Source organism: Mustela nigripes, chromosome 6 (assembly GCF_022355385.1).
Source record: "Mustela nigripes isolate SB6536 chromosome 6, MUSNIG.SB6536, whole genome shotgun sequence".
NCBI classification, from domain to species: domain Eukaryota; kingdom Metazoa; phylum Chordata; class Mammalia; order Carnivora; family Mustelidae; genus Mustela; species Mustela nigripes.
The window spans coordinates 46,077,379-46,086,267 of NC_081562.1; the positions used below are offsets into that span (position 1 = coordinate 46,077,379).

General features: G+C 38.1%; 1 non-coding gene across 1 annotated transcript; it reads right to left on the reverse strand.

Annotated features, from left to right (window-relative positions):
* Window positions 1–8,026: 8,026 nt before the first annotated feature.
* LOC132020980 (U6 spliceosomal RNA) lies at window positions 8,027–8,133 on the reverse strand. Its single transcript, XR_009405170.1, has one exon. It is a non-coding gene; the product is annotated as a U6 spliceosomal RNA (small nuclear RNA).
* Window positions 8,134–8,889: the final 756 nt, after the last annotated feature.

Sequence of the window (8,889 nt, forward strand, 5' to 3'; positions counted from 1 at the left end):
ATGTAAGCAGAAGTGATGTGTGCGGTCAAGGTAGTTAGGCAGCCGATATCTATCTCATCCCCTATTTCCTTTCCTGCCTGGTTGCTGAGTGACTGATAGGGCACCTGGAGTCTTAATCTGGGAGATGCCTGATCCTTAAAAACCCCTCTGTGGGGAAAATCCACCTGCCAGCTGCATATAACACTTGGGGTTGATAATGTTAGTGAAGAATAAGGTTCTATTTGGTTAAAATGTTTTTGTTACAGCAGCCAGTGTTTACTTTCACTAATACAAAAATTTAAGTAGGCCTTCAATAAGTTTTTGACAAAAATTAAGACATTTTTGTCATTGGCTGGTACCTTTGGAGTTTAAAAAAGAAAGCCAGTAGAGACAGAGATGAGGAAAATGTGGAAATCTGAAAAGTGAAGGACTAGAATGGGTGGGGGAAACATGTTACTGACTCAATAGAAAATCTTATTGTTTATTCAATCATTCATTGCTCAACTTTTCTTAAGGGATTGATTCACGTCATTGAATCTCATGGTCATGCAGCAAGTACCACATTAATTCTGAGTTCTCTACACCATTTGCCAGCCCTAATCGCTACAGTGAACCTGTATTGTTGAGGAGGGAGACAGACAATAAAAGTAAGTAAATCATATGTTATATTGGATGGTGATAAGTGCCACGGAAATAAATAAACAAGGGACTATGGGATCTCAGGAATGGTGTTCAGTTTTAAATAAGATAGTCAAAGAATATATTACATGGAAGGTGACATCAGAGCAAAGTCTCAAATATAGTGAAGGAAAAAACCATGATCCTAGACAGAGGGCTAGAATATAAAGACCCTGACATAGGAACATGCCAGGTGTATTCAAGGAACAGAGAAAAAGTCAGTGTGGCTGGGGAAGGGTGGGTAAGGGGGAGAATGACAGAAAAGAAGTCAGAGAAATAAGGGGGGCGGGACCAGGTTGTTTGGGGGCCTGGGGACTGGACAAAGAGTATAAGGAGAGATCTGAGAGAGTTCAAGACCAGAGATAATTGGCTACTGTTACTGACTTCAGTAGTGAATGTCAGTACAGTGCCCTAAAGACAGGTTCACTTTCACCTTAGCAGGTCAGTTCAGAAATTAGACAGCAATCCCACAGGAAGAACCAGCAAGAACTCAGATGGTGAATGGGATCCAAGATGCCCCATTCCCTACCCCCAGTCACCATGAACTCATATCAGTGCCTGTGTACTCTAAACTGATATATTCTGTAGGAGCAAGAGAGAAGGGGAGAGCTTAAAGATAGCATTTATCAGACACAATCTGGAAGAGACTGAATTTATAAGGATAAAAAAAGATGCTACATTTTCTTTGCACATCTTAGTTCTACTGGATTAGATATGGTGTTCCACAGATCTCTTAAGTTCTGTTTGCCTTCCTTCAGTTTTTTTCTTTCTGTTCCTCACACTTGATAGGTTCCCTTGTTCTGTCTTCAGGTTCACTGATACTTTGTTTTGCCTGTTCAAATCTGCCTTTGAATCCCTACAGTGATCTTTTTTTTTTTTTTCACTTCAGTTACTGTACTTTTCAGCTCCAGATTTTTTTGTTGTTGTTTCTTTTTAGATTTTCTATCAATTTATATTTCCATTTTGTTCACATATCACTTTTTTTGTCTTACTTTCTCCACATGTTATTTTAGTTCTTTGAGCATTTTTAAGATAAGAGCTTTAAAGTCTTTGTCTAGGAGATCTGCTATTAAGTCTACACGGAGAGTTTCTGTTGGTTTATTTTTTTTTTCCTATAAATGAGCCACAGTTTCCTATTTTTATATACTTTGTGCTTTTTTGTTTTACACTGAACATACCAGGGTGACTCTGGAAATCGGATCCTCACTCTTCCCCAAGGTTTACTGGTTTTTATTATTGTCTTTGTTTTTTCTTTGTTTCTGATTACTGTAGGTCTCCCTATGCTAAGGATCAGCTGAGGTATAAACCCAAGGTCTTCTAATGTCTTTTCTGAGCTTTTTCCTGGGCATGTGCAGTTACTTTCTAATTTTCTCTAAATATGCAGGTGTTTTTGTATGTTTTAGACTTTAATGTCTGGCTTCTGAAAGGAGAAAAGCTGAAAAATTTAAACCCCCTAGAATTCACTTTAGCTGGCAGGGGAGGGGCTAGCAACAACAGAGGGGAAGTGAAACAACAATGGCTGCCCACCTCTTTGTCTGTACCTCTTTGATCAGAAGCAGCAATCAATGAGCAGAGCATAGATTTCCAAATAGATTGTCCAAAGGACAACATCCTTTTTGCCTAGCCTGGCTCCATCAAAGTATGTGCAGGCTGCTCCAGGAACACTGGCAGAGCTGCCTACCATAGGACTGAGGTAGGGAACGGTTAGTAACTACTCTTCCAAGAACTGAAATTGACTAAAATTAACTGCAATTTACCATCTAAGTCTTCCCTTGGAAATTACAAGCCTTCAAGGATTCCAGAGTTTCAAAATAGTTATATCAGAGAGACTCTGTCAACGCAATTGTTATCTGGGTGGAGAGACAGATCCCTGGTGCTTTCTACTCTGCCATCTTTCCAGAGTCCTCTTTTAATGAATAGAATCTCATGTGCTGAATAGTATGTTAAACCTTATGTGTTGTTTTACTTAGGATTTTTGAGAGAAGTGGAACCAATAGGTTGTGTATATAAAGAGATCTAGTTAAGGAATTGGCTCATATGATTATGGAGGTTGATAAGTTTCGAGATCTGTAGGGTGAGCTGGTGAAGCTGGAGACCCAAAAGAGCAAATGGATGGTGTAGTTCCAGTCTGAAGGATGGTTGACTAAAGACTCAGGAAAAGCCAGTGTTTCATCTCAACTTCAAAGATAGAAAAAAACCAAGGTACCAGTATGAAGGCCTTCAGGCCAGAAGAATCCCTTCTTACTTGGTGAAGAGTCAGATATTTTGTTTTATTCAGGCTGTCAGCTGATTGGATGAGGCCCACTCACATATGGAGAGCAATCTGCTTTTGCTCAGTCTATCAATTACATCCCAAAACACTCTCATAGAAACAACAAATAATATTTGATCAGATATCTGGGTATCCCATAGCCCAGTCAAGTTGACACATAAAATTAGCCTTCACACTTCTAATATAGAAATTATATCTGGAAATAACTATACGCTGTGGTCCCTTTAGGGAAGGTTGATAAAAACCTAGTGGTTGCATCTTCTCAGCATGTTACCCAAATATCTGTTGAATATGCTGAGTATACTACAATTCCAGCCCTGGACAAAAAAAGGCAGTTTATGATTCTGGTGATGATGATGATGAAGTGTAAGTCATTTAAACTCTTGACAGTTACATTTATGGAGCAAGACATTTCCTTTAATGCTATTTTATAGGCAAGAGGGAAAAGTCTGCAAACATATTTTGGATAACATACAAATTTGTCAGTGTCTTGAGTTACTTCATGTTTAGAGTGTAGGAATACTTTACATTAACATGGAACATTCACACTTTATATAAGCTGGGCTTGGGGAAGGTTCAAGATATCTGGAAAACAGACTTTGTATAAGGATGTTCATATTGGAATGATGAGTCTATCCCAACTTCCCCAGGGAGGAATTTAGTAAGCAAGGCTGATTCAAAGGCAGCCTTTGACATAGTGAAAATTCTTTCAACTGTGGACCTTATTGTTGAAGGAAAATGGGACAGTAAAATCAAGAGTGAAAAAAATCTCATATTCGTACTAGCTGATTTAGAACTCAAGCTTTCAATGCCAGACTGGGTCACCAAGCCTGGACTTGAGAGGGGAGCTGTGGATAGAAACATTAATCAAATTCGCTTTGAGGAAAGCTACTCACCTAGAGCACAAGACATCTGGGAACTTTGCCATGGGCCATTCTGGTCGGTATATTGAGGGCCAAGTGCTTGTGACATGAGTATTTTGGCAACTACTCCCATTCCAAGTTACTCCAAGTTACTCCAAGTCCCACTACTTCTGTGACTCCAAGTCACAGAATCCTATCTTAGAGCTGGAAGCATATTTGCACTGTCTAGTTTCTCTCCCTTCCAATTAAGAATGTGGGGGCTCATTTAGGCCTGGCTGGGCCACATATCTCACCAGGCAGGACAGAGCTGATTTCAAAATACCATTAGCATATCTTCGGGGATCTTTCTAATTGATCTCTAGAATAGAGGCAGCCTTCTTTTCTCAGTCACACGTATGCCATTGGTGGAAGTGGTTCCATTCTCTCTTTTATAAATCTTATTTTAAAATGATGACTCATTTCATTGGCTTCTTCATTCAACAAATCTTTATTGGTAATTAGGCACTGTGACAGGCATTGGAGGTAAAGGTGATCAAAAACAGGGAAGGATCCAGTCCTTATGGTGCTTATAGTTTAGTGATTTTATTAGTAATTTTCATAATAGTTTAATTATTATTTAGATCTTTTATACTAATATAATTTATCAACAGAAAGAATATATAAAAGAAATAAAATTTAAGATTCCTCCTCTGCTGTCTTCTTTGGCTTTTTCTATTTTAACAAATTCCTTTTACATCATTGTCCTATGCCTATCCTTTTACCTTAGTTTTAATCATGATGTATGTTTTGCATAACTTAAAAAAATTTTATTTATTTATTTGAGAGAGAGAGAGCATGAGAGGATAGAGGTTAGCAGGAGAAGCAGATTCTCTGCTGAGCAGGGAGCCTGATGTGTGACTCAATCCCAGGACTCCAGGATTATGACCTGAGCTGAAGGCAATTGTTTAACCAACTGAGCCACCCAGGCACCCTGCATTAACTTTTCATGTGTGAAAAAGCTTGGCAGACTTCTCCACAAATGCTACATCACAAGCATTTTTCCCTATCACTATCTGCAAAATTATCATTTCTGTAAATACAGATAGCTTGCCGTATAATTTCCTTAATGATTTTTTATTTGGGGGCATTCGTTGTATATAGTTTATTAATATATAACATTGTGGTAGTTTCTTTTTTCTTCTCTTGAACTTTACCTTAGAAACTAAAGAGCTGAAATTCTGTAAATTGGAGTGATGAGATGCTTTTCTTCTGTGATGAACAAGATGAGAAGTAGATGACACATTTTGGGGCCTCTCAGTTTACCTTGGAATTCCAGATGACTAAAAGAACCAGGGGGAAGCACGACAACCAACCAAATATTTTGTCACCAGATGAATGATATAAAGACATCTTTATCTTCTTTTTATTAAGAATAAAAAAGAAAGTAGAGGGAAATAATTCTATGTATACACATTCACAGGATTACATACATATGAGAAAAGAAATATTGAAATCCCTGACAGGGTTTTAAAATGGATTTTTCTAGGCTTCTATTACACTTAAGTTATCACATTATGTTAGCCTACTGACTTCTGAAGTGTGGGATCATCATCAAAATGACCATAATCTCTTGTAATATAGAAAGAATTCTTTTTGCCCATTCTTATGATAGATCCATCACTGGTAACATTTTTTCCCTTGTCAACCATAGACTGCTTCCTCTTGTAAAAATAAGCATGGGCTTACTGGAAGTAATGTCTGTGCCATTTTACTTTTCTTGGTTTGATTTTCCAAAGGGTTATGGATGGGAAGGAGAGGTCTGATATTCCCACTGGGAGTCCTCATGCAGCTATCATGGGAATGTCCCTAATGAAGGACAAGTCGGATCTAATGAAGAGCAGGGTACAGTAAAGTAGTTAAATCGAGTCTCACATGCTTCTTCTGGATTTCAGTTATTCCGGGCAGTCTAGTAGATTCTGAATTACCAGCAGCTGCTCACTGGGTTACTTTCTTGTCTGCCACAGCTGCCACCAGCTGTTCTCTCTTTCTTACCCCACGCCCAGATGCAAACAGCTGTTCTTCCTTTCTTTACAATTGTCAACAGTGGCTCATTTTGCTCCAAACACACGGACACCTGCAGCAAGAGGAATTGTGTTTTTCAGCTGTGCCAAATACTGGACAACCTTCAGAAGGTTGAATGGAGGAAGGGAAAGAAGGAATGAGAGGTGGTTTGATGTAGAAAGAGCCTGTGTTGGCAGACAGAAAGATGGGTGGGATGCTTCTGGTTTTACAGGGGCTGAGTAAGACAGTGACAACAGATACCCATACTTCTTCCTTATGATGGCATTCACTTCGAAAAGCAGAGAATCATCACTAATAAATAAATCCCAGGAAATGAGCATCAGAGAAGAAATTATGATGGTGCTTTAAGGGTTTGGTTTTCATTCATTTACTTAAGAAATATTTCTTCTGTCAAGCACTATTCAAGGCTCACAGTAGGTGTTCAATAAATGGGCATGCATTTATGAACACCCTTGCATATTCATCTGTCTGGTTTCAGTGATATTGAAAGAGAACGTTTTATTTCTGTTATTTTTATTTTTTGTCAAAAGAGAACATGTTAGCCTGACAATTCACAGACCTGTACCCCTGGAGCAAATAATACATTATATGTTAATAAAAATAATTTTAAAATATGAAAAAAAAGAGAGAGAACATTTTAAATGATTTTTTTCTGCTGAATTCAGCCTCTCCTTTATCCCTCCCCGCCATCTTTGGGATTGGGGACTCTTGGATTATCCCCTTGACCAAGAAATATTCCTGGTTCTTATGTCTCTCTCTCTCTCTTTGCAGGGACTAGAGAGAGGAAAAGAGACACGGAGAGGGAGGGCATTTACATTTACTGAGCCCTTAACATGTCCCCAGTACTGCACATCATCTTTTATATAGGTTATCCCATTTCATCTTCATCAGAAACTTAGGAAGTCTGTGTTACTATTTCCATATAGCTCTAAGGAAACTGAAGTTGAAAGCGTGAAGCTACTACAACCACACAGCCAGGCAATGACACAGCCAGGACTGGACAGACTCTTCCATTCCAGAGCATGAGCTCTTTTCATAACAGCCTGCTCTTCAGAGAATATTAATGTGAGTTGTAGAGGATACCGATCGTGATGATTGGGTTCAATGCTGTGATTGTAGAAGTAGGGGTCTAATCCGTCCAAAGGCTGGACCTTCAACTGGAAATTGGTCCAAATTTCATTCGCCATTTTAAGCTGCAGAGCACTGTCTAAAGGCTGAATGAAAGATGAGATACTGAGGACTCATAGATAAAGTTGTTATCACAGATATAATCTCTACCTCCCTAGAACGTTTTCTGTTAAGACTGGGTTTTGAAAGAGTATTTGACCAAAGTCGGGGAGGACCCTCATTTCACACCCTAACTCCATCCATTAGTATCCAAGCAATGTTAGTGATTATCCTTTGGGATACTGAGTGGGAAAAAACTGGCTGAGGCTCTAAGGAAACTTCCTCTGGTTTAGGGAGCCATTAGGAAAAGCTCCTTATTCTTGTAAAAATTTTCCCAAACTTTCAGGGCCAGGTTTCCGCAGCTGGCCGAGAGTCAGCCTCAGTTAGGACCCTGCCAAATTGGGCATCAACAGCTCATTTGGCTTGGAAAAAAAAAGAAATGAGAAACAACTGACGTTTGTATACTTCAAATTATGAGCTGTTTCTCTAACAAAGAGACCAAACACTTTCGGCTTGTTTTACAGTAAACATACACATTGAACAATTTGGTTGGTTAGCAGCTGGTTGTGCATATGTAGGACATATGTGAACACATATGGAGGCATAAACTCACATATGTTCACTTAAAAGGACACTGTCAAGTCATTTTATGACTTTTTTTGTTCTCTGGGCTCCATTGTTTATAAAATCTTAGAAGCTTAAAAATACAATTTCTTTCCCTACTGATTTTTGTTCTTTTTTTTTTAAACAAGTATTTTGAATGACACTCAAATAAATGCAACTGGTTCGATTTAATACCAAGTCCTACTTAAGCATATAGAGCAATATAATGTCCAGTCAGAAACAAAGCACTAACAGTGAGATAATTCCTTATGAAGAGAGAAATAACCATCTTCTGCCCTTAGAGTCGACATTTCAGAATTGAATAGTACTCACAGATTATTTTCTGGCTCCCCAGTGTTTTTATGTATGTATATATGCATGCATGTATGTTTGCATGTATTTTTAAACTATGAAATGCTTTACAGATTTGCATGTCATCCTTATGCAGAGGGCATGCTAATCTTCTCTGTATTGTTCTAATTTTAGTGTATGTGCTGCCGAATTGAGCACCCAAGTGCTTTTAGTGTTATACCAAATATAGGTAATAGTGATCATGATAAAACCTATTTTTTTTCCATTTTCTTTAATGTTCAGCAATATTTTTCTAGCTTCATTACTAAGCAAAAATCCCTTTAAAAAATCCTTGCTTTGGGCAAAAGCTGTGAAGAATCAGATCAAAATGGCAAAAAAAAAACACCCAAAAACCAAAAAACAAAAAACTGAAAAGATGCTCCAAATCACAACCATTTGGGAAAACAAGAAGTTAGTTAATGATAAGTTGTCACTTTACATCCATCAGCCTGGCAAAAGAAAAAAGCAGCAATACACATTGCTAGTGGAGACATGGGGAAAAGAGCACTGTCATTCATATTTTGCTGATGGAAATGGGGATTTTAAAGAGTTTTGTGGGGGATGTAAATCTAGCAACATTTCTTAAAATTTTGTGAAATTAAGAAAAACATTTCTTAGGTTAAAAGTATATACTTACCCCTTAATCTGGCATTCTCCTGTTGGAAATTTAACTCATGGAGACAGGAACACTACCTTACAGCATACAAACACAGGATTTCTACAGCAGGATTGTTTATCGTGGCAAAATAACAACAAAAAATTGAAAGCAAGTGAATACCCTTTAATAAGGAACTGTTGTCAGATATATTATCGTATGTCTATACCATGGAATATTATATAACAACATCCCCTCAAAATGAATTAGAGCAATACTAGCTGCTTAGAAGGATTACCACCAGATATTGTTGAGGGAGA